This window comes from Biomphalaria glabrata, chromosome 4 (assembly GCF_947242115.1).
Source record: "Biomphalaria glabrata chromosome 4, xgBioGlab47.1, whole genome shotgun sequence".
NCBI lineage: Eukaryota > Metazoa > Mollusca > Gastropoda > Planorbidae > Biomphalaria > Biomphalaria glabrata.
Window position 1 is genome coordinate 44,655,193 of NC_074714.1, and position 27,099 is coordinate 44,682,291.

General features: G+C 36.8%; 1 protein-coding gene across 1 annotated transcript in view; it reads left to right on the forward strand.

Annotated features, from left to right (window-relative positions):
* The first annotated feature begins 1,095 nt into the window (after positions 1 to 1,095).
* Positions 1,096 to 27,099, forward strand: part of LOC106068230 (microphthalmia-associated transcription factor-like) — a 61,275-nt gene continuing 35,271 nt past the window's right edge. Inside the window, exon 1 of the mRNA XM_013227534.2 lies at positions 1,096 to 1,237. The gene's annotated coding sequence lies outside the window, so the exon portion shown is untranslated. The remainder of the gene's footprint in view (positions 1,238 to 27,099) is intronic.

Below are 27,099 nucleotides of genomic sequence, written 5' to 3' on the forward strand. Positions count from 1 at the left end.
GATGGTGAACACATTTACACATTGAGACAGACACTCCTATAGTGAAGACAGAGGCGGCACACTTTAGAAAGAAGTGGATGGAAATGGTAATTTAGGGTACATCCATCCATCTATCTAGAGACATGTCTATCTAGTCATCCATCTAAGAACCAACCTATCTATCTATCTATCTATCTATCTATCTATCTATCTATCTATCTATCTATCTATCTATCTATCTATCTATCTATCTATCTATCTATCTATCTATCTATCTATCTATCTATCTATCTATCTATCTCTCTCTCTCTCTCTCTCTCTGTATATATATATATATATATATATATGTATATATGTGTGTGTGTGTGTGTGTGTGTGTGTGTGTGTGTGTGTGTGTGTGTGTGTGTGTGTGTTTTAAAAAGCACTTGGCTTCCAAACCGAGTGATCCGGGTTTAAATCTCGATGAAGACTGGGATTTTGAGCTTAGGGATTTTTTGGACGTCCCTGAGTCCACCCAACTCTAATGGCCAACTGATATTATTTGTTGAATGTAAAGGCGGTTGGTCATTAACCATCGGCCACAGATACAGATGACCTTTACATCATCTGGCCTATAGATTGCAAGGTGTGAAAAGGATACTTTACTAACTATTCTACAGACATCATCGCCTTATCTTCTTCATCTCCATGTCAGACAGAGGGGGGGGGGGGGAATTCGTTGTTTCAAATGTTTCGGGTGTTTTCAAAATTATTACATCGTAGCCTAAGCCGGCGGGGGAGGGCGACTGGTTTAAACCCTAGTGCGTTCACCACCCGACCAGTAAGCCATCCAATGTAACCGCATAGAGCCTAGAAGGACACATTTTACCTTCTTTTGATTGATATTTAATTTTACCTTCAATAAGTAAAGTCAGTGTGTGTGTGTGTGTGTGTTTCTCTCTGATGTGTGTGTGTGTTTCTCTCTGATGTGTGTGTGTGTGTGTAGATGCGTGTGCACGATGTGTGCGGTTTATCATTGAGCTGGTCCGAGTCGTTCTGTCAGTGACCGCTGGCTTTACGCATCACCGCCTGTCAGATAGTGTAGACACGAGAATCAGCTGCAGTTAGTGTAGCAGACGACACACGAAGGAAAACAAAACCTTTTTTTTTTATTCAAAGGTCACAACGCTGCACCATTAAATACTTATCCATCTATTTCTATGTGTGATTTATTTTGGATCAATTTTTTTTGTTCAGTTTTATTTGGAATATATCCAAGGTAAGCTATTGCTTTCATGTCACATTCATTCATTGATCTTTTTAATTTATCTTTTAATAAGGAATATGCTCTAGATCGCTTTTACCACTTAAGCCTTTTCCCTATCCGTTAAAGTCGTCCGATCTTTGTAAATTGCTAAAGTAATTCTGATTTACCAATAATAAAGAAGAAATCAACGAATGAATGTCAATATATCACTTTGATTGAATAACTGTAGGGGTTAAAAAGTTGTGTACTATCATTGCTAAAAGTTTTAGGGTCAGTGCTGTTGACGCCCACATGTTGTTATGATGGTCTTTTAAGAAACTTCAGCTTTGAAGAGTTAGCGTTGGCTTCTGGTTATTTATTTACTTTTAATAATTATCTTACTAAATCCAACACAGGGAACGTGTTTGGTGTGTCTTCAACCTAGATCTACTTTTAATCCTGCATCTCTTACTTGATGTTGTCTGTGTAAATATATACCTGCCTAGATTGGTGTTAATATGCATTAGACTGCATAAGTAGACGTGTTTTCATTTTAAGAACGTAGGCTTGTTAGGTAGAATGATACATAATACGTATTAAAAATAAACGAATAGTAGCACCAGGGACATAGTTCATTGATGTTTAATATGTGTGTATTGAAAAGTATCTTTCGTTTGTTTCAGCACTTAGCTTCACCTTTTTTTTTTTTGTTAGTTAGAAGTATAAGGAAAGGCTTAGTTTCAACTGTTACTTACGACATCTTATCTTATATAATACAGACGTTACTTCAAAAAAGAAGATGATTATGTCCTACGCGAGATGCATCTAGTCATGCATAGTAACCAATAACTTAAATTCTGCCAAGTCAATGGTTTTCCTAGCTGGCTTAGGATTGGAGGATTGATTGTGAGTGCATGTCAATCACAATCGATGATTGCGTGATTGTTTGATTGTATGCGTTAACAGACGAGTGGTGTAGTCTCTATAAGTTTGCCAACTTCCAATGCCAACTGTCTCCATACACATACAAACAGGGAATATTTCGTTTGGAATCTGACTCTAGGCTGTGTATTGATACTTGATTGTTTAACTCTTTCTCTCCTATTTGACGATATTATCGTTGATTTGACCCTATTAAAGTAAATTGATTTTTGGTTGTATAAACTTGTATTTGTTTTATATAAAAAGAGCAGGCATTCTCCTATAAGTCTATACCAAAAGTATTGTTTTCTGATTACAAACAGAAATGTTATTGAAGTTTCATCATAACAGGGTAGAATGTTCAAATGTGAAAATTGAAAAATTCTGTCAGAACATGGAAAATAATTACGTAGATAAAGAGTTAATATACATTTATTGTTCGTCCACTGAGTTCGATGACTGCTTCTGTTATCCTGGAGATATGTGGGGTGGGGTGGGGGGAATGCTTTTATAGGGAAGGGAAGGAGGGTCATGTGAACAGACGTGTTGACGAATAGTTCACGCAGATTGGGCTAGATGTGTGAGTTACATCGGATGTTTGAGGTGCATGGCCAGCGGATAGCGCCGATACATGATTGCTATAAAACCTAGGTCAAACCTCATTCGTTTCAATGAAGTTCAAAAAGAATTCCTCCACCAGATCAATGAAGTCATCTTGATGTAATAAAACGTAGTAAAGAAATATAAAATGTGAGCTCCAGACGCTTTGAGATCCTAACAGAAATAGAACAAGTGACGAAGACAAACTTTGTCAGTTGTCCTAAAGTTGAATGTTATAATGTTCTTCTCATTGCAGTGATGCTTGTGATCAATTTGAGGCTGAAAATGGACTTAGGCACATTGTAGAGAAATCAACATAACTCACTAGACTTAACACCCTAATGTATATACCTTATACAATACCGGCACGTTGTCTATATGCTAACATTTATAGATTTGTTATGTAATATCTATGAATTTCAAGAAATTTAATGATTAGTGTAGCCGCTACAATTTTCTCAGAAAAAGCTTCCTTTAAAGAAAAACTTTAATGTAACATCTTGTTGTTCTTCATTTTAATCGAAACAGTTTTATTGATTTTTTTTATACACCATGCTGTAAGACTGAATATCTAAACCAGTTGAAATTTTGTGAGCACATCCTTTAGTTTTCAGTATTGGACTCTCCCGATTTTCCATCTCCTTCTCATAGTTTGTAAAACTTCTTCATTTTTTTCAAATTTATCTTTTATCTGCACAAGGAAAATATAAAAAGAAAATAATTTTTAAAAAGGCAATACCTCCTTTATACAACTTATTAAAGGATAATTTTGCTCTTTATAACTAATAAATTTTAGATTAAAAAAAAAAAGAAAATATTTCCCCCACCTTATTCTTCCTCCCCCCCCCCTTTCCTCGAGAAAAAAATCCTGGTTCAGCGAATGTACTAGACTTTAAAATATTCTAATGATAGGTCCTTTAGCTCTAGATCTAGACTTTTTAGTCGGAAAGCAAAATGTGCCTGTACATTAATGCATTAAACTCTTGAATACTATAATTCCTACATACGGAAATACCCGAAAAGGTATAGTGTGTCCAAGATAAATATTTTTTAGTTCTATAGCCAAATTTAAATTATTTTTTGTTTATATTTTGATAAATTATAACGGTCAAACTAGAGTTTTCTAGTACAGCAAATGAGCTGGTAATTCTTTTTCCAACTGTCAAATTTCCAGGAAAATCGTTAGAGCCGTTTTCGAGGACCCTGTCCATGAATGTGTGACTTGAATAGAGTTATTGTAAAAAGAGAATTCCGATGTCGCCAGGATTCAAACGAAACATTTTCACCTCTCGTAACCTCCTCCCTCATTCTTTCTCTCTTCTGTTCATTTCTCCTTTTTTTTGTCTATCTATTAATTAGTTTCACTCACTTCTTAAGGTTTCCTGACCATTTCTCCTTTTGTTTTGTCTATCTATTTATTAGTTTCACTCACTTCTTAAGGTTTCCTGACCATTTCTCCTTTTGTTTTGTCTATCTATTTATTAGTTTCACTCACTTCTTAAGGTTTCCTGACCATTTCTCCTTTTGTTTTGTCTATCTATTAATTAGTTTCACTCACTTCTTAAGGTTTCCTGACCATTTCTCCTTTTGTTTTGTCTATCTATTTATTAGTTTCACTCACTTCTTAAGGTTTCCTGACCATTTCTCCTTTTGTTTTGTCTATCTATTTATTAGTTTCACTCACTTCTTAAGGTTTCCTGACCATTTCTCCTTTTGTTTTGTCTATCTATTTATTAGTTTCACTCACTTCTTAAGATTTCCTGACCATTTCTCCTTTTGGTACGGAAGAAAACGGAAGGGGAAGTAACGCGGAGAAACATAACTCTGATCACAACATACCGCATTAGTGTAACGTTTGTGACATGGTTTTAAAACCCAAATAGGGGATATAATGGATACACGGAGGAGGAGGGGGCTGGGTGGATGGACATTGTATGTGTACAATAATTTTAAGCTCCCCCTTCGATCCCCCGCGCTGCACTCCTTCCATGTAACTTTTTTGTTTTATTTTCGAAGTACACTTTTGTGTATAGACCATCCCCGCCATATGTTGCCTGTTCATTGCCAGGCATGGATAATATATTGCAATTCAACAAATACTAATGAACGGGCCTGGATAATTTGTCCTCGTTTATTCATGCATTTCCACAAGGATCAGTTTTGCTTTCATAGTATATGTGTGGATCTATCTTATGTTATGTGGCTGTCACACGCGCAGCAGGGGTAAATATGCATAAATTTACTTGAAAGACTATAGAAAACTATAAATGAAGAGAGTCTACAGTTATTAGTTAATAATAGTGTCTATAGCAGATGCGTCTCAATCTAATTCACATTTGTTTCTTTTCTTTATTTGAACAGTTTTGACCACTGGTAACTCGATAGTTTGAACTTGTATACCACCAAATAAGAATTGAGCTTTAGTTATCCTCGAAGGATAGACTCGATTTTAATTTATCTATAAATCCCTTAATTAAACTTCATTCCAATTAATTTCCATATTATGTTAATGTTGTTTTGTTTAAATTTTACCAGATTCGGGGACGAGCTTCGTCCAAAGCTCGTGCTCGGCCATCGTGACCCCAGCCTGATGGACATATCACAAAGCAAGACAGCTACCCATTTTGACTTATCCTCAAATGAAACTTAAATCTTTTTTTGTATCTAGTTCAAAAATAATGTATGAGATTATTTAACTTCAATATAAACTAAAAATGTACTCTGTTTTGAGATATTAGGCTACTTTCACCAACGATTATTTGCATTTCTCGCAGCACCGCCCACAAGAAACTTGCTTAACAACGGCACTGCAATAAACATTTCTTAACTGTACATTTATATGAATATGTTCACACCTGACACATTGATCTTTCCCTTTCCTGTACCTGAATTACTTGTACAAATTCTGAAATGTAAATTTTTGCATCGTCAACAATATGGGCTTATACTGGCTATACATCGAAGTTCTTTATCTAGTAATTTTCACTAATATTTCCCTAAGACCCCGATCCGCATTTCTCGGTTCTGCTTAGACATGATAGTCCAGAAGAAAAAAAGGTTTTAAAAGTCTTATTCAAAATTCTGACATTTGGTATATACCGGGCGCCGACCCCCACATCTCCCCAGCTCCCCATGACTACCCTAAAAACTATTCTTTGACTCTTTTTGTTGTGTGTAGATAAGAAGTTGTATAAGCAAGAGACTAGTGACAAAATACATATCCACTTTAAGCTCGCCCGAGTTAGATTTCGACTCTTTAAATAGGTAGATAGCACAATGTGGGTCCGGGTTTGATGACACTCTCGGAATTGGGTGGCCAGCTATTTTAGATTTTGGAGTAAAATTCTCAGGTAGGAAATTATTTTGCTTTTATCTTTGGCTTCCACTCTGATTCTTAATGTTTTTGCTTTTTTTTTTTTAAATCTTGTTTACCGGTTTATTAAATTACAAACCAAATGCACCTTTAAACTGTTGCATATCTTACTACCAATTTGTGACAATGTTTTGTTTGGTGTAGTGCACTAATTGTAAGACAAATTTTCTTACGGACAATGAAGATTATTATTATTATTACCGTATGGATTCGAAAGAAAGGCTATTAGTAAACCAGCAATGAATGTAATTTATGAGCCTTCTTAGGTTTGGATTTAAAAAATGCACGTATTTTGTAAATTATATAGACTATATACACGGGTAGTAGCGTAATGGATCATTTAGTATAAATACATTATTCGTCTATTTAGCACTTTAAATTAGTCGTGGGATGAAACAGTTTGTCTGTTTGTGTGTGAGTTGATGATGTGAATTCAAGTATACAAGCGTTGCAGTTTATCTATTATCGGTGCGCCCGCAAGTAGTTTGATGTTTGGGTACAAGACAGCTATTTAGCTGGCCTAGTTTTTAGCAAAGCTGCAGTGTGTTCTCTTTTTATTACGCCCCTTTATAGTTTATTTGTTTAGCAACATGTTGTACATTGAAAGTTTTTAAAAATTTAAATTGCATCGAGGTATTTCAATACCCCCTGAATACCCTGTAGGTTAATCAAACATCCTCACACCTCTTGTTGGTTTTCTTAGAAAATAGTATCCGCCGTGGAAATTCTTTTTTTCTAATCCATTGACTGCGACGGTCGTCCCGATGGTCTCGCGTTCAAAACCTGCCTCTGCCATTCCCTGCCGTCCATCAAGAGGTTAAGGTTAAGGATTTAAGAAATCATCAGTACTGAAAGTCCGAAACGTATAGTATAATACTCTTCAATGTTTCATGTTTAGAACATATAAATCCTTGATTGTTCAACATCTTTGGCCGTTGGTCTTACGAGCATTCTCAGAAATAATCAGACCGCAAAAGGCTTTTCCTATTTTTACCAGGGCTGTTGTATTTCACATCTCTGGTGGAATGGACTGTTGTATTTCACATCTCTGTTGGAATGGACTGTTGTATTTCACATCTCTGTTGGAATGGACTGTTGTATTTCACATTTCTGGTGGAATGGACTGTTGTATTTCACATCTCTGGTGGAATGGACTGTTGTATTTCACATCTCTGTTGGAATGGACTGTTGTATTTCACATCTCTGGTGGAATGGACTGTTGTAACATACGTTTTACCATAGACTTGCGAGAGATTTGTTTCACTTCATGTCATTAATGAAATCCACGTAAATATGGGAAGACAAGCAATTAGCCGAACAAATATGTATGAGCTGGCCTCTTTCAGTCATAAAAAACGATTATAGTACACACATATGCACACTCACATATACATACATACATACATACATACATACATACATACATACATACATACATACATACATATACATACATACATACATACATACATACATACATACATACATACATACATACATACATATACATACATACATACATACATACATACATACATACATACATACATACATATACATACATACATACATACATACATACATACATACATACATACATACATACATACATACACATACATACATACATACATACTTACATATATAGCTTCTTTTTGGGGCTATACCATTTTGTTTAGATAAACACCAACCTCCGATGTTAATTGTTTACATTTACATTATAGAACTTCCTATATTCAGTATACAGATTGTAGGGTTAGCTTTGATGGTGGAGGCCTACGGGATCAACGGGTGCACAAACATAGATCTATGTGGTTTGACTTTCTGTGTGCCTTATTCCTCTGAAATGATCTACATCGCATTGATCAAAAAAACAAAATAGAACTCGACGTTAAACAGCCAATTCAGAAACATTCTTTATAAATAACAAAATATTTATACTTATAAAAGTGCATACAACTGAAATGGAGATTATCATGAAAAAAATATCAATCTTTCACGACCTCCCCTGTCCATTAGGTTCTCAAGTTAAGCAGTTGTAGATAAGAGTCCGTTTTTTTTTTCTTCTCAATATTTTGAATGCTCTGGATTTGACATTGAGGGAATGAAGGTCGCAAGAGTTGGTCTGTTCCGTTACTTCACCCTGAGGACGTTGGTAGCAGGAGCTACTTATTAGATGACTGTAGCCTACTTTTCTAGTCCATGATCGTTGGAGTGAGGAATGGGACGAGAGAGCAGAGGGCAGTGTAGATATATATGTCTCTGACTTTACATCGTGACGTACAGTCACCCCTTTCCACTTCGCAACACTAATAGCATTAGGGCAATCGTCATTCAGCATCCCCCACCACCCTTTTTTTAAAGACAGTTTATTAACCCTGGCTTTCTTGAGTACATTAGGGCGAGTCCATGAAGTGGGTGGGGGGGGGGAGAGGATAAGGGAACATATGTATTGTCCTCTTTTGCCAGATCAGTAGTGTATATTCACATGCATGCATTAAACGTATACAGCTCTGGCACGCACGATCCAAGGGCGGTAACACTTACACTATTTAAGCGCATAACGCAGTAATGGTTCTTTGCAGTTACATCATCAGTGAAAATAACTTTTCAAGACGTTGTAACGGAATGACAATGGCTGTATCATGCCTGTGGTAACTGAGGTCGCTGTAAACTCACATGAGTTATTGGTTTCAGGTCAGCCTCGGATTAGAAATTTTGTGTTTTAGGGCATTAAGCTGTATTGGTTAATGAGCAATAATTTTGTTGTAATATTGTAAAAATACAATATTGGCCTCTAGTTTGAAATGTCATCTTTAAAATAAGAAAATCTAAAATAATTGATTCTTGATCTGTTAGGTACAAGAAATAATTGCGCCCGTGGGTGTGGGAGAAATAACATGCGCGCACACTTTTTACCAGACAGAGAAACAGATATAAACATTGTAGCTAGGCCGCGTTTTGTCTTCATCTATAGGAACTAGACATCACTTTGTTCATTAGAAGTCATTTTATTTCTATTAAATTCAAGTTAGGTACCTTTCTGTCCAAAATCATTCAAATAAGGTAATATTTTGTTCTTTAGAAGTGAAAAAAGGTAACATTTCATCCCGCAGTTGTCGAAACAGATACTGGTTTATCTTAAAACCATTGTATCATTTAGTACTATTGAAGTCAGAATGTGTATCAAGCAGACCTAAAGCAGTCGAGTTAGTTCTTCCTACAAACTAAATATTTACAAGAAAGCAAAGTTGTAGCCCTTATTTTCAATTTTAAAAATACTTTCATCTAGATATCGTATAAATTACAGACGTTACTTCCACAGAGAAGATAGGTACTTCCTACGATATGAGACGATTTGGTCCATCGTGTCCTGATCTGGCGTAGTTAAGAAATACATGTACCTGCCCTGTTCGCAATCTTCTGATCAATGCTTACTATTAAAAGCTGGTACATTAAGTAACCACTGGTCGCTGGGTTTAAGTGACTAACTTGGTAGGTTCAATCAAGCCCTGTACAATAATGCGTTCAGGGTAGAAGGATAAGGGAGATAACAGTTTCTGTTATCTATTTGTTGTGATAACTTTCTGAAGTGTCTATGGAAAGATCCACCAGCCACCGGCCAGCCCATTCATTCCCTCCCCTCTACAATCTATGACAATAGGATCTTATTTTTAGGTGTGACAGTTCTGAGTGGGTCTGAGATGAACTAAACTGTCATCATAGTGCTCTCTCCTTCTCTCTCTTGCTCTCTCTCCTGCTCTCTCTCCTTCTCTTTTTCTCTTCTTCTTCTCGCTCTCCTTCTCTGTCCTGCTCTCTCTCTCTTTCTCTCTATCTTTGGGCATATCAAATAAAAATATAAATTCCATAATTGTTTAGAAATATGTCACTTAAAGTATAGCTAGATATTGCTTTGAAATAAGTCCGTTAAAGGTTGGAAATGCTGCCACTGCCTATCTCTGTAGAACCCAGAAGGATTTCTCTCCGTTGTCAAGACTGGACAAAAGACGCTTCGCCTCGGTCCAGTTTGAAAATCCCCTAACGGAAGTGACCATGACTTTGGAAAAGGGTTGTACACTATCTAGCAGTAGTGCTTCTGGAGCCTTACCCAGGCCGCTATTAGAATTGAGCAGTCCAAGTCAGTACATCTCTTGGTAAAAATAGTCAATCAATGCAATATTTTGTCCAAAAGCAATCGAAATAAGTACCATTTCGTCCAACAACAGTCGATATAGGTACCTTTTCAATCAACAACAGTCCGAATAGGTATTATTGTCTCCGTTGATACGAAACTTGTTTGCCGGGGATGATTTAAGCTCTCTATATGTAGTCTGCGCTTTTCTTCGACTGTAAATTTTTGTTTTTGCTTTTATTTAGGGCATTGAGGGTTTATCGAGGCCGTTGTGAAATTTCTCAAACTGTCGGAAGCAAGTTGAGGCTAGCTATTCTCCTCCATGTCAGTATGCTGACATCTCAGGTGCTCTTTTCAATGTTTCCGAGGGACGCCTAATTGGCGTCGTCATTCTTTATGCTTGTCTACAAAATATTGCGCATATTATTTTCCATTTTCCGATTTTCCTCTATAAAGTGTATTTGTTTCCCATGTTGGGATTCAACAGAATTTCATTATTATCATTAAATTGGGTGCAGTCAAGCCACTTTTTAGTTCCTAATGCAGTACAGTGACCTTTTGTAATGTGGTTCTATCGATGCATAATACAAATTTTCTACATTAATTTTACAAATTTTTTTGTTTCCTTTAAGATAATAGATATTTATTTTTACAAAATTGAATATTTAGTAGATCCATATACATCTTTATTAAAAACAATATGTTCAATTAATAAAAATGTAAATTTTGGTATTATTTAGTCGCAAATACAACTCCTAGGGACTGGACTCAATTCGAGAATTTAAGTTTTACACTATCCGCTACGGAGATAAAATTAAAAAGATTAAATAAGATTAATTTGAATGCTTGAGTAATTTTAAGGTTAAATGAATGTAAATCCCTTATTTACGATCCCTAAATGAGAAAATAATGAATAATCTGAACTTAGTTTAAGGTTGGATGCTAGGCATTAACCTTTGGTCAGCAGATAACTTACAGGGGCACAACTAATGGTGGATTCAATCGCTCCGTCTTGCCTTGTTTTTCAACGAGATAAACATTGAGATATGTAGATATACTTATAACACAGATACTACAGAGGAAATATTTGGAACTGCTAGTGCTTAAAGTGTACACAGAGCTTTGGATCTATTGGAATAGCTTTTTTTTTTCGCTGATGTGGCCCTTGACGAGATGTGGCCCGTGGTGTGGGTCATGACTTGGTGTGGACCGTGATGTGATGTGGCCCTTAATGTGATGTGGACCATGCCTTAAAGTAGCATGTGACGTCATGTGGTCCGTGAATCGATTTTAACCATGACTTGATGTGGCCCGAGACTTGATTTGACCCGTGACGTCATGTAGCCCGTGACTTTTGTGGCCCGTGAGTTAATGAGGCCCGTAACGTGAGACGTCTCTTTGACGTAAGCGTCTGACATCTATATACCCTCCAGGCCTAAAGAGGTTGGCCACCTCTCAACTCGATCATAGATCTATGTCATAAAGGTCATTTCGAGCAGCAATGGCGAGCGAGACAGAGACATAATCTGAACACATTGGTGTGAATACCTCACGGCCAACCATTCATTCATTCTAAATAAACATGAATGCATTAAGGAAAAAAAAATAATACAATGGACCAATCAAATGAATAAGTGAATATTAATTCAAGGTTACTATTATTATTGCGTATACTTTTCAGTGAAAAATACAACTACAATTTTTCGATAGTAATAAAAAGCAGACAAAAAATTATCATATCTGATTCTCGGTTGGATTTCTCCATCAATCAGTTTTACTTACACTCACACAAAAACAATGAGTTATAAATATATATATATATTTTAACCTGTAGACAGTAGAGGATTATATATAAATCTATAATCTCTTATACATCTGATCGATCTCCTTCCAAGTAGTCGTGACATTCATGAATTATGTTTTTAGTTAACCAGCGATTGTAATCAAAGAGACAGAGAGAGAGAGAGTAGAGAGTAGAGAGAGACAGAAAGAGAGAGGGGGAGAAAGAGAGAACGAGAGAGAGAGAGAGTGAGAGAGAATACGGAGAGAAAAATGAGATGAAAGAGAAGAAGTGTGTGTGTGTGTGTGATAGAGAGATAACAGACAGAAGAGAGAGAGACAGTAAAAGGATTTGAGAGATGGAAAGCTAAATAGAATATGTGTGTGATAGAGATACAGATAAATAACAATAAAACTGTGATCTATTTAGGGAAGTTAGAAGGGGCAGTAGAGAGAGAGGAAGAAAGAGAGAGCGAGAGATAAGAGAGAGGGGAAAAGAGAGAGAGAGGAAGAAAGAGATGGAGCAGAAAGAGAGAGGAAGTTAGAGAGAGTGGAAGAAAGAGAGAAGAAGGAAAAAAAGATAGGTAGGAGAGAAAGAGAGGGAGAGAGAGGAGAGAGAGAAGAAGAGAGAGAGATGGAGAAAGAGAAAGGAGGGAGAGAGGTAGAAGGAGAAAGGAAAGATGCAGAAAAAGTGAATGAAATAGGCTACCTAAACTATCTTCACGAGAAAAAAAGAGATGTGTATAGATCTACAAAACAAATGAATGCACGTTGAGTTAAGAGGGAAAAAAAAGGACAACACAGCTGATAGCTGAATAAGAGAATGTTATCAGAAGCCACAATTGAATGACAGGTGAAATCTGTGTCATCTTCCTCCACTACCGTCCCCCTGGTTGTCAATAGTGTTCCTTACTAAATGTCACTTGAAAAGTTAAGTGTACATGTTGAACATAGACCTTATAGTGACCATAAAAAATCAACAAATATATCAATTATATATTGTCTACACGCTACCTAGCTTTAATTTGAGCCATTTGGCTTGTAGCTTCAAACAGCTATCACAACTGAACCGATGTAGGCGTATTATATTTTAATAAACTTTAATAACTTGAACGAACTTCTCGTGTGAAAATTTTTAAAATATAACTTCTATTAAACTGTTCAATGATTTAAGTTGAAATGAGATCTATACATTGATATTTAAACAAACTGTAACTGACAACAAAAACACGATTCACTGTGTCATCTCTATCGTTCTTTCGTTCTTAACATCCATTATAACAGGTCAGCTCATATTTCATCATTCTACAACACACAGCCACCAACCAATGGACTCTCCTGACCGTCACCTAGGAAAGACATACATGCTCCCAAACCAGCATTTTTATTTAGCATTTTTCGACTGGAGACTTGATTGTGTGGTAGTCATTCCGTTCTGTTGTGACGATAGACCAGAGGTCGAATCCTCCCTGTTGGAGATCTGGGCATGTAATAATTTTTATTTCTGAAGAAAAGTCTTATGTGCAAAACAAAATTTGGTTGCTGGCAATCGTTGTACCCAGATATGTGAATTCCTGCACCACCGTAAGTGTGTGATTGCCAGCATGTATCGCTAGTATTTCTGTGACATCTTGTGCCATGATTTCGGTCTTGGAGAGGCTTATTTAAAAAATTCTTTAAAAAAAAAAGTAAAAACTTCGCAATTACAACTATATCTCTCAAATACTCTCAAATATATAGAAGTCATTTCCCTTATTATATATCATACTAAATAATTAATTACTAATAATTAGTTGACTAATTGTTTAATTATTTAATTGCTTCATGTTTTGTAAGGTACAATAATGTTGACCCTAGAATGGGTGAGGGAGAACTAATGTAAACAATTCGATAAGAGGACCAAAACAACACATTTAGCCATACCTCTTAATACTGAAGGATTAATGTTCCTTGCCGTTATGAAACCAAATAATTAATTACCACTCGTGAATTGACTAATTGGTTGACTAATATGTTTATTGATCCATGTCTTGTCTATGTCAATGAATATTTGTGCGACGTTTTAACTTGATACGAGAATGGGTGTGGGAGAAAAATGACGTGTAAGCCTACAAACGTTTTATCTGACAGACAGACAGAATGAGATGATATAAGCTTTTAAAAAAATACAAACAGTATAACCAAATATTTTCAAATAATCAAGCCAATTTTAAGACAGGGCCCAAAACATTCGTTGCTGTTGAGGTTTTTGATCTTTGAAATTCAAATATTACTGGCCTATGTAAACTGTCAAGACAGCACAACAAGGCCAGGTATTTTAAAATTCTTGTTCTCAAATTTGAGACACTCCATTGACCGAGTGACTTGAAGATAGTGAAGAAAGCCTTATTTGCGTCTCGCTAGAAAAAAAAAAAGAACATGAGAGAGAGAGAGAGAGAGAGAGAGGGAAAGATTTTTTTTTCATCTTTAGTGACGTATTCATCCAAATCTAGAATTACAAGCTTAAGTTCTATTACACAACTATGTCGACCCCTGAATAACCATTTTGTTCGGACGTTGACTCGGTGTGAATATCCTCCAGAGTGCAGAGAGACCCAAGAAAAGGCACTCAATTTAAATCTACCGAATTCTTTCTAATTTAAAACAGTTATGTATTAACGACGTGTAACAATGTAGCCATTTAACAAGGTAGACATTGACGATGTAGCTATCTATTACATGTAGTGATTCTTAGTGTAATTCTTCTTCTTCTTCTTCTTCTTAAACTGTCAGGTAGAGTTGAGCCTTTGGCTCTTGGAACTCTAGGCCAGCAAAAGTGAACAAGAGCTCCATCTCACCGGCCTGAATGAGAACAGTGTACACTGTTCTGTCTGACGGGTGGGTCAGACTCGCGGCAAGAGACCGCGTACACTAAGACCCCCGCAATTTTCCTTTTCTATACCAGTCTAACTGTGCGGGACACGTCATTTATGTAACGGCCCCTTGAGGAACAGCGCCTGGATTTTGACAAGGTTGTGGGAGCTTTTTACAACTCCGCACAGTGCAATGAGGATGCTCTCGCACCCCCTTAGGCACCCCCACGGGAGTCTTGTTTTGCAACCCTTTAGCCTAATCGTTTCCTCTTACGATCGTTTCCACCCGGGCGCCACTATGAGGCAGGGTAGCATGCCCGGGTAGTGTAATTATAAAATGTAGCTTTTAACAATGTATATATTAGGCTATATATAATTTTATACTATTGTATTAGATTTAGCTATTAAAATACAGCTATTGACATTGTAGTTATTACTGAGATACTTATACTAAGTTACTTGAGCTTTAAGAATTTTCGCAAAGCTCATTTCAAGTCTGTCTGTATGGCTAAAATTGTGTACAGGTTACGTCTTCCACACCCATTCTCGGCTCAGTTATCACTGGCACAGATAAGATATAAATCAATAAAAAAAATTACTTATTAGTCAATTAATTACTGGTAATTAATTATTTTATTTGATGCCAACAAGGGAAATTAATCCTCCAGTATTCACACAAGCGGCTAAATATGTTGGGTTTTTACCCTTAGATAATGTAACAAGTTTTTTTCTCCCATTTAAACTATTATTTTTTGTATCTAACCGAACACGAAGCAATGAAAAATTAACCTATTAGTCCAGCGATGCCCAAAGTACGGCCCGCGGGCCATAACCGGCCCGCGATGTGGTTCCATCCGGCCCGCCGAAGCATCGGCACAAAAGTAGATAATCCTCCCCCTTTAAAATAGTTGTAAATGCATTTTTACCTTCGTTAGGGCCCTCACTTTTTCTGTGATGGATTGATACCATGACCTTTAACGAGTGGGCGATTATGAGTTTATGAAGTGGAACTCTGATTGTAGAATCTACCAGGAAAAGGGAATGGATCTTTTTTTTTTGTGGAACATGATAATAAGCCAACATACTTGTTTTGTAAAGAGAGTCTGGCTGTTTCAAAAAAAAAACAAAAAAAAAAACATGTAGGCTATAGCGACATTGTAAAACAAATATAAAGGCCTTCTTGGTTTGAGCCGCGTCTAAAAGATTGGTTAAACTACGCCTGGAGATTGGAGGACCGAAAATATGAAAATAAGTTGGTAATAAAGTTCGCTAAAATGTTGCTCACATTTTAAGTAGAGAAATGAAACCATTTTAAGACGCGTAAAAAATGATAGACTTGAACTATCCCATTAATTAATGTAAGTACTAGATCCAATAGTTTCAAATAGTTTCAGGTGAATTTTGATTTCATTTTTCGTACCTTTTTTGTTGATGTGGCCCGCGACACGCGTTTCGAAAGTTAAAATGGCCCGCAGGTTGAATTAGGTTGAGCATCACTGTATTAGTCAATTAATTATTGGTAATTAATTATTTTTAAAAATTCTAATGAGGGAATTAACTTCTACATGAAGATATGTAGTTGTAAGTGCAGAGTTCTTTCCCCAAGATTAGCTTTTTGTTTTAATAGTTTGAATAGATTTGTCAGAATCAATGACCGTGAACTGCGTTGTAAGCAATTAAGCCATTTTAATGGTGTCATTAGAGCCATTTCAGCAATCAAGGGTATTGTAACTGTGTGTATGACTGAGAGGCTTAAGCCGCTTGACCACCTATAAGAGGGAGCAGAGTTGTTTATTTTTTAAAAAGTTGGGGGAAGACCTGAATTCTAACTCAAGCCGACACACTAACCACTCTGCTAGTAAGGCGTGGTGAAGTAATGGGGTATAGTTATCTATTGTTTGTTTCAAACTTACTTTAAAGCGACGATCTATAAAGGGGACTAATTAAAGGTATACCACCACTACAGTCAAGTACAATTTCTTTCCTTTGTTCAAGGAATTAAAAAAAATAATTAATTACCCATAATTGATTAACTAATTAGTCATTGTATTAAAATGATTCATTTGTTGTCAGGTAAAAGAGATAATTGTGCGAAATTTCAGCTTGATCCGAGATTGGGTGTGGGAGAAATAAAGTGTACAAACTTTTGACCAGACAGACAGAGTGAGTTGATACAAGCTTTGAAAAAAACTGAATGAGAATCGGTTCATCGTCCTATGTTGGAGGAGAAAAGAAAGCTCAGGATTAAAATAGCACCCATTTTGTATATAACTCTATCCCCCTAGTACCGATTTCTGATTGTAATTTTACACCTCATTAATGAGCACTTCCTTGTGGTTATGAAGCATGTGAATAAAAACAACAACCTATTAGGCTACCAATTAAATAAAAAAAAAGTTGTTTTTTTTTTTGTTTTTTTTTTTGTAAATCTCTACGAAATGAAAAATAAAGCGCTTTGCTTGATAGGTCTCCGAATGTCAGACGTAAATCACGTGACCCGTGAGTCTTAAACAGTTCGTTAACATGCCAGGTTTCAACAGACAAGTCTACAAATTTAAGTTATTTGCTTCAATCTTTTTCTATGTCTTCTCTCTCTCTCTCTCTCTATCCCTTTCTCTTTGTTTCTTTCTCTTTTTTCCCTTCTTTCTTTCTCTCTTTTTTTTCTCTCTTATATTTCTCATTCTCTATATCTCTACTGCTTATTACGATATTGTTATGTTTTCCTCCTAATCTCGTTTTCCCTTGTTTTCCCTGTGATTGTATTTATCTACGTTTCCCTTACTGACAACACTACTACGCTGACATGAAGACTGTGTATATAGGCGGCGTTGAGAAGTCTAGCATATCACTCTCTCCATCTCTTCGATACGCTCTCTTGATTCCACGCCTGCTAGGTAATAGGTTTAGTGTATGGAGTAGGTCAGACTCGATGGGATAACAGTATCCGTGACACCGGGTGCGGGGCAGGGTCACAAGTGAACGCCCCAGAACATGGGTTTTTGTCACTGGTGGGTCGCAGTCGTGGCATGTTTGCCCATTTGTGACAACTGCGTCATGTTAGTAGAATTAAAATTAAGAAGAACTGAACGGAATAAAACAACATTGTCCCGACCTCTAATGCCCTGGTCACCTTCGACCCCCCAAGCGCCCTTTGCTCTTGAGGTTTTAACAGTGAGTGAACACAAGTGTGTGTGTGTGAGAGAGAGAGAGAGAGAGAGAGGGAGAGAGAGAGAGAGAGAGAGAGAGAGGAATGGCAAACGAACTTTAACAGCATAATTATTTTGACAGTGTGTTCTAGCTTTTTTTTTTTCTTTTCTTTTTTTTTTTTCTTCTTTCCGTGAGTGACTTTTGACTCTAAAGGTATTTAGTAAATGTCAGAAAGGAAGAGACATTAAGATTTAAACAAAGACCTAGATAACATGTCAAGCCAGGACCAAGGCAAACTATACACCCCCTCCTCCCCGCATCTCGCCTAGTAGTTTTCGGATTTGTCACTGGGGAAAAAAAAAGTGGTAAATAGTAAAACTTTTCACCACCCTCACTTTTGCTATTCTTTTCTGCTATCGTTGGGTTCTCGCCCTTGAGTCATAGTTCGTATGCAAACTGACGTCAAGGAATCTCCCGAACTGACGCCACACTGTTGTATATTTCCTCCATGTTGTAGACGGTCGTTGACTTGTAGCACCATACTGCTGGTAGACAAATAAACCGCTGTAGGCGTATTGTATCTTAGCTCATAAAACTTTATGTATAACTTGAATGATTTCTTTGTGAAAAATGTTATATCAACTTGAGATAAGCTTTCGATTTGATTTCATTTCATCTTAAGTTGTATCGGTCTATAATTCTATATTGTAATATTATTGTAATAAAAGTTTTATTTGGTTTTGTTCACCAAAGAAGTTATTCAAGCTATTTCAAATTTTACAAGTTAAAATATAATAGGCCTACAGTGGTGTTACAATTCAACGACCTTCCACCACTAAGAGAGAATATGAAAGAATCTCCCGTTCTGTACTGCCTTTGGCCGCTTCGAACCAGGATTGAAATTAGGTCAGAAAGAGACAAATATTGTTACACTACATGTTACATGGTTCTATTCACACTTTCACTTACTTCTGATACCGTAATGAGTACACACTGCACTGGCAAGGGCAAAATGTTGTCAACTGTTGTGCGTCAACAGCTGTTGTAGTTACTGCCCTTGCGCCAACACCCACATACTTGATAATTATTTATCCGCCTATCACAGCCAACCACAGTACTACAGACACTTTAGTGAAGAGTAGTTTTTTTTTTTTTTTGGTCTTGTCTGATGCACCTATTTAAAAAAGAATATGTAATAGCCATTCATAAGTTAATGACGTAGTGAGTACCAGAGATGTAGACGAATCTATGCAGGATGCAAATAGAGGTATTATTTATTACTGTATTCTTGGGCTAAGAGAGAGTCAGAGAGTGAGAGAGAAAGATTGTGAATTAGAGAGAAAATAAAAGACACAAAGAGAATGAACGAAAAAGAGAGAGGAAAGTTTAAAAAGAGATTGAAAGAAAGTCAAGGAGTAAGGACGTTAAAAAGAAGAGAGGGAGAGAGAGAGAGAGAGAGGATATTTCGTAAAGGGAGACAACATAGACTGTTACTCTTGTCAAGTAAACACATTAATACATTGTCTACGGTTTACAAAGGAAACATCCCCACCCCCTTTTCACGTAGCAAGAGAAACATCATATATATATGTATATACAAAAATGTCTCTCTCTCTCTCTTCTCTTCTTCTCTCTCTCTATCTCTCTCTCATTCTCTCTCTCTCCTGATCAAAGAAATACATGTAGATCTATTTATCGAGTCACATTTCATACACTTTTCGGTCTTCCAGTTATCAACTGATTGATTTCATTTAGTTTATCAGCCCTCTGACTGTCTCTGGTCCTTTCGCTGACCTATTTCAATCTAGAACGTTTCACATTGTCACCCCAAACGTTCATGCAATATGTCTTAAAGAAGTGGATGTTTCTAAATGAAGTCATGCATGACTGAAGCCCACCTACATGTATATACAAAAATAATAAAGGGAACCTCAGTGATGGAAAAAGGGGGGGGGAGATAGAAAGAAACCAGGTATCTGCTTATCACATGTCTTCTCACTATAGCACACGTGTATCAAAGGTCGGAGTGGAAATCTTTTGATGGTCACTTGTGATACGGTCATCATTTATGACCACAAATAACAACCTTGAGCTTCTTAGAATCAGTCTAAGTGACATCCTCAGGGTCAGATCCCAAGTCCAGGCTACACCGGCAGCTGCCCAGGGAGACTCAAACAAGAAGTTCAGTCTGGCACTATGCACTAGTAACTGATCTTATCTTATCTTATATGATACAGACGTTACTTCAAAAAAGAAGATAATTACGTCCTACGCGTCATGCATTTAGTCATGCATATTAACCAATGACTTAAATTCTGCCAAGTCACTGGTTTTCCTGGCTAGCTCAGGCAAGCCATTCCATGCTCTAATAGCACTAGGGAAGAAGGAGTATTTGTACAAATGGGACGAGGAATGTGCCTTTATCTTTGTGTCTTTCACAATTCGTACGTAAGAAAACTTGCCCAACATCGAGCCTGTACACACACACACACACACACACACACATATTTATTAATTAAATGTTGACGTTTAATCTCTCTCACTCTCTCTTTCGCATAAACACACATACATTATCAACGTTTTTTTTTTATTTTTTTTTGGGTTCACTACTAAATGTAGACGCGTTGGTGCATTTGTAAATATATTTTAAAAATGTTAAATCAAGCTAATTCTAGATTTGTAATTAAACAAAAGTAACTTTTTTTCCGTAAGAGTCGGTCAGTTAATTGTCCATTTGAGACCTATTAGTCCATGATACAGATGATGTTCACAAGTATCTGCAGTGAAATGAATGTGTGAGATATGACCACCACTGGTCAGCATAACACCAATTACTATTGCTTTCAACACTAGCAGTCCAGGCTCTGGTACTACCAGAGCTGGGTGGCTTCGGAAATAAAAAGAATCATAAATGTGTTAATCAAAACAAGTGAGTCTTGGGTTGATAGTCCGATGTTTTAATCATGCTTGTCAGAGGCGTGGTTATGCTGGAGGGAGGGAGGGGGAGAATTTGAAAATCTTCCCGCGCCCCCAATTAAGAGGGGCCCCAAAATGAGTGCTTTTTTACATTAAATATGAAATATTACGCAAAATGCAGGGGCCTCCAATGAGGTCAAAGCCACCCCCGGGGCCCAAATAATGACCAATTCCTTGCTACGCCACTGATACTTGTTAAGGAGTGAATCATTAGAAGTCGTTTCTTAAATTCTCAGTATTTAATTTACACAGTAGCACATTGTGTGAGGTATTACTGTGTACACATTGTGTGAGGTATTACTGTGTACACATTGTGTGAGGTACTACTGTGTACACATTGTGTGAGGTACTACTGTGTACATGTTGTGTGAGTTATTACTGTGTACACATTGTGTGAGGTATTACTGTGTACACATTGTGCGAGGTATTGCTGGGTACACATTGTGTGAGGTATTGCTTTGTACACATTGTGTGAGGTACTACTGTGTACACATTGTGTGAGGTATTGCTGTGTACACATTGTGTGAGGTACTACTTTGTACACATTGTGTGAGGTACTACTTTGTACACATTGTGTGAGGTATTACTGTGTACACATTGTGTGAGGTATTACTGTGTACACTTTGTGTGAGGTATTGCTGGGTACACTTTGTGTGAGGTATTGCTGGGTACACTTTGTGTGAGGCATTGCTGGGTACACATTGTGTGAGGTATTGCTGTGTACACATTGTGTGAGGTACTACTGTGTAAACGTTGTGTGAGGTATTGCTGTGTACACATTGTGTGAGGTATTACTGTGTACACGTTGTGTGAGGTATTTCTGGGTACACATTGTGTGAGGCATTGCTGGGTACACATTGTGTGAGGTATTGCTGTGTATACATTGTGTGAGGTACTACTGTGTAAACGTTGTGTGAGGTATTGCTGTGTACACATTGTGTGAGGTATTGCTGTGTACACATTGTGTGAGGTACAACTGTGTACACGTTGTGTGAGGTACTACTGTGTACACATTGTGTGAGGTATTTCTGGGTACACATTGTCTGAGGTATTGCTGTGTACACATGAGGTATTGTTGTGTACACATTGTGTGAGGTATTGCTGTGTACAATTGTGTGAGGTGTTTTTCTTCTGTCCCTAGATTTACTATAGAAATAAGTGACCACATGCACTATTTCCACGAAGAAGTCAATGGTTATCACATTTTAGCTCTACACATGAAAAAAAAAACTCTATTTATTATATAATCATGCTATTAATGGGAAAAAAAAACAACTTACAGGCATTTCTTTATTAAAACTCTGTTTATTTATCTAGATAATTAAATTGGGGGGAGGGGAGGGGAAAGGGTGAAGAAAGAAAAATAATGCGAAAAAAATACAAACCCTCAGGTGGATTAGCTCCCTTCAAATGTAAACTACATTGTCAAGTGTCAGTGTAACTTTCACTATGGCCACAATGGTAGATAACTCTACATTGCAATGCTGTTGCTAAGTAGTGTAGGTCTTCACGACAATGACCTGAGCGGGGGCAGGGTTCCTTATACGTGAGGATACTTTCCCTGGACGGGACGTATATCCACGCCAGGATTATCGAAACAATGATAGGACTGAAGGCTGCGAATCAATCTCCATTAGTGATAGTGAATTTGATTCAGGACTATAGCCCTGCTCTCTGACTGTAAGTTACTTCATTTGTTTTATAGGACTCTAGTTAGTTTGATCTAGTTTATTCCTGTGTTTTAGAGCTATAAAGCTGAATGATAGGGGGCACTCTTCAGTATGTGTATATTAAATTAAGGGGCGGTCACTCCATTAATTGTTGAAATTGTGCATGCATAATTAGGTCATTTTACAAGAGACAAACGTTCAAGGGCGTCGGTTAGACTTCATTGAATTAATATAATGAGCTAGGAGACTAGTAAGGCTGCAAGGGTTTTGTCCTTCTTGATATCTAAGCAATCATTTCACATTTGACTCTTAATGCATAGCACATACACACACGATTACTGGCCATTTTGTATGTAAATTAATTACACCACTCTTTTTACATTTATTGTGAGCATACATTCTATTATACACTATTATACTGAAGTGGGCACCAAATATAGACGAGTATGCTACAAAATAAATGACACTCAAGTGATACTCCTACAACCTTTATAGTGGACACATTGCAATATATCATACAGATTCACTGTAAACAAAATTTTCAAAGTTCAGCCGGGCATCATGTTATGAAGCGTGTGTGTATTTCTTAGGCTGTATAGAAAGGGAGTATTTATTGTTTGTTGGAGAGAGAGAGAGAGAGCATTAATTTAATGTTAGTCTTGTAGAATGATGCAAGATAAAGGCGATGTCGTAAGCAAATTCAAGTGCGCCAGACGTCTCCAGGATGCCTGAGTGTAAAGACGTGTTTTGTTCGAGTTAGATTTTTTTAAAATATCAGTTTAATTTGATCTCAAGTTGAATTTGTCTATATTATAAAAAAGTATATTGTAATAAAAGCTACATTAAGTTGTAAAAGCGACATTAAGTTGTAAAAGCGACATTAAGTTGTAAAAGCTACATTAAGTTTTGTTTTTCTTTGTTTCACAAAGAGGATATTTCAAGTTTTACAAATAAAACTATAATACACATACAGCGGTATAGTTGTCTACCAGCAGTTTGGTGCTACAGGTCAACGACCGTCAACAGCGTATTACATATAATATAAAACATTATCTAGAACAGTTCTTTCTTGCTAAATGTATAATGTCAACACAGTAAGAAGCCATGGACTATAGTAACATCATATGCAAAAAACATATAATCATAGCGGTTATAACCAATGCGTAACTCCCGTAACTCTTAACTAATAATACAAAACCTATAATCATAGGGGTCACTCAAAACTGACCATACAGTCCAAACACAGAAATCATTTTCTCCCTAACACTACAACGGAATGGTCACTCCACTCCCAGTACTACAACAATGTCGCAAGGTCTGACATATTACATTTATTTACCTGCACGTCTAATGACCTCTGCACGACCTTCAACTTACCTACTCAACAACATTGCCCACCTGCCCAAAAACCTTTAGTCGTTACTCTCTCTCTCACTCTCTCTCTCTCTCTCTCACTATCTCTCTCTCTCTCGCAGTATTACATGTTTATTTAACTAAATGTAAATTGCTTAATGTCCACAACTACAAGAAAAAAAAAGTTGTTTATGTCCCTTATCGCTGTATTCTCTCCCTTTGCCTACACCGGCAACTTATGCTATCATTTATTATTACACTTAATTACCTTTCAACCCAAAAGTAGATCACATTCAAGTGACCTAATTAACTGTGAGTGTCTTTAATTGTTTTATTTAAATTCTACTCAGTATCATTTTTCTTTCAATTATTCCTTTTTTAAACAAAAAAAAATAATTTTGACATAGTCATTTTTATAGTACAAATATTTAAAATAATTAGAGAGAGAGAAGTGGAAGGGACAGAGAGGAGAGAATGAAAGAATCAGAGAGCAATAAAATAAATAGATCTATATCTAAGTCCGCTCTTTACTTTACATTTACCTATCCCCTAGTCTGTTGGACCGTTGGGGCACCATGCAAGATTCGTCCACCGTCTATATCCATTCCTCTCTGTCTTTTGCCTAAGATAGAACCTCTTTCAATGGCAGGCCCGTCCATTCTTTTATGTTGCCCATAAGAGTCCGCTCTAGCTTTGATAAAAAAAAATCAGTCCCTGTTGCTTTCTTAATTTTGTTCTCTCTCTCTCTCTCTCTCTCTCTCGTATTATTTGTCTTTAACCCTACTCTTTCTTACTCCTTCTACTCCTTCACTCTCTTTTTCTTCATTCTTCCTTCCTTTCCTTTCTTTTCCCTTTCTTCCTTCTTTCATTCCAACTTTCCCTCTAATTCTTATTATCATCTCCCTCAACACATGAACTGGGGGGGGATGTGTAATTTCTTTGGAAAACTCAATGGCAGCTTCATTAAAGACTACCGGTACACTCGTCAAGGATCTATCCCCTAGATCCGGGTAGAAATTATCCATACTTCAAAATTTCCTCTTCGTTCGGTTTAAATCACACATTCTAAAAATACAATGCACTTCTAAACGTCTTAAAACGGTAGACTGTACAATAATTGTAAGTTGACAGTTTTCTTCTAGAATTAGTAAATACGTATGTGTGTGTGTGTGTGTGTTTTTAAAAACTGGTATAACTAAATTATTAAGCAGGAGTTATTTTCCCATAGAGTTAGTTTTCTTATTTATCCTTAGTATACTGTTTAACGTCTGTTTAGTGTAGGTAAGTTTGTTTTTTAGTTCATGTGGTATAATTTTCAGACATTCCTTCAGAAAAAATGACTACGTCTTGGTCTAAGCCTCTTGTAGGACAACAGGGCATGGAAGCGGGCAGGTTTCGAACTCGCGACCATCGTGGCGACAGTCTGAAGAGCACCACATGAGCAACATGCTGTGTGTTCAATATAGCCGGCATTCGACTACCATTATTCACAATCTATAAGCCTGTGCACCATTTTATTTCATATTTAGATGTCTAAGAAGCACTGATATATATATCTGTTCTTTTACATTGCTTAGGAAGAACTCCATTACCGTGGATGAATGTTAATATTACATCTATCTCTGCATAAGAGGTGCCAATATTGTTAAAATGGTACGGTAGCACTTGACTATATTTAGTTTTCTGAATCCAAATTGAGTAAAAATTGATTCGAACTTTTTTGCTTAAAAACTAATTGTATCTTACTATTAAATGTGTCCTACTGACACACACCTCCTTTAGTAAAAATACTCTGACCGGGGGTGGGAGGGCGATATGGAGATTCTTTTATTCTTTTGTCCCATCAGCTCATCGTACAAATATGCCTCGCATTCTTTTGTATCGTATCAATACGCCAGTGTTTCCCAAACTGTGTTCTTCCGCGAGGCCTGAATAGGCGTACCATGAACTGGTGGAATAATGAAGTAGTAGGCCACCGCGTGAACTATTTTCTCTAAAATTAAGCCAAGTGTTCCGCTAAATGCTCAAAGTGTGCAAAGTGTTCCGTTAAGTCATTCGTTGAATTGTTTGTTTTGTCCTTTAACAATGCGCTATACAATAAAAAATACAGGGTGATGCATGTATTTGAAAACAATACTTTGAAACTTAGACTTGTTATTCAATCATAACAAAACCTTTTCGGCATCTGTACCAATTAACATGAAAGCTCTTGGCATGATACCTCGTTAATGGGCAGAATGAATCTCAGGGCTCCCTCATACAGTTAAGGCCGCCTCTGCACGGGCACTTATTTTAACGCTGATAACAATAGGGGCGGTCCCTGTGTGTGTTATTGACACACAGATATTAGTATCTATTCAAGATAACACTAGAACACGCGTGTAGACAATTACACACTCCTTGTTCTAAAAAGATTTTCTAATTCTAAACTTATCATGGTTGTAAGCCTTCTTGCTTGTGCTTCAAAATAATCAACACGATGCGCGCGTTGCACCTTAAGACCTCTGTATTATTTGATCATAATTAGGAATCGATTATTATCTAAAAAAAAAAGATTCTTTGATTATCATAATTAGGAATCGATCACTATTAAAATATTGTATCGATCCTCTTCATCAAAATATAGAAACACGATTCTGACGTCTGTTCTTTATTGAAGTTAAAAAGAGATTGATCGGGCCATGTATCTAGTGTCTCATTTGAGATAGATGAAACATAGGAAGATTATATATTATGTATTTTCTGACATTCCTACAGCGTTCACGCCCTATAACCTTTGACCCAATTCTTTGTTTCCTCTGTTGTATTGCAGACGTAAACACACAAATTACCGTCTATTGTTCCAGATACTTCCCATGTGACGCATTTCCGTTTCATTCAAGCGGATCTTGTTTTCATCGCGCACCATTTGTTTGTAATGTAATTATCAAAATTTAACCTCTTTCTGGAAACGTTGGGGGGAGTAGGATAGGGGATTAAATTGGGGCTTTTTACAGCATATGAATCACTTATGCAGAAATCTTAAATGGCGGAAAATTTGATTTTATTTATTGCACGAAATGTGATGGACAGGGAGACTCCTTGGCCTTATA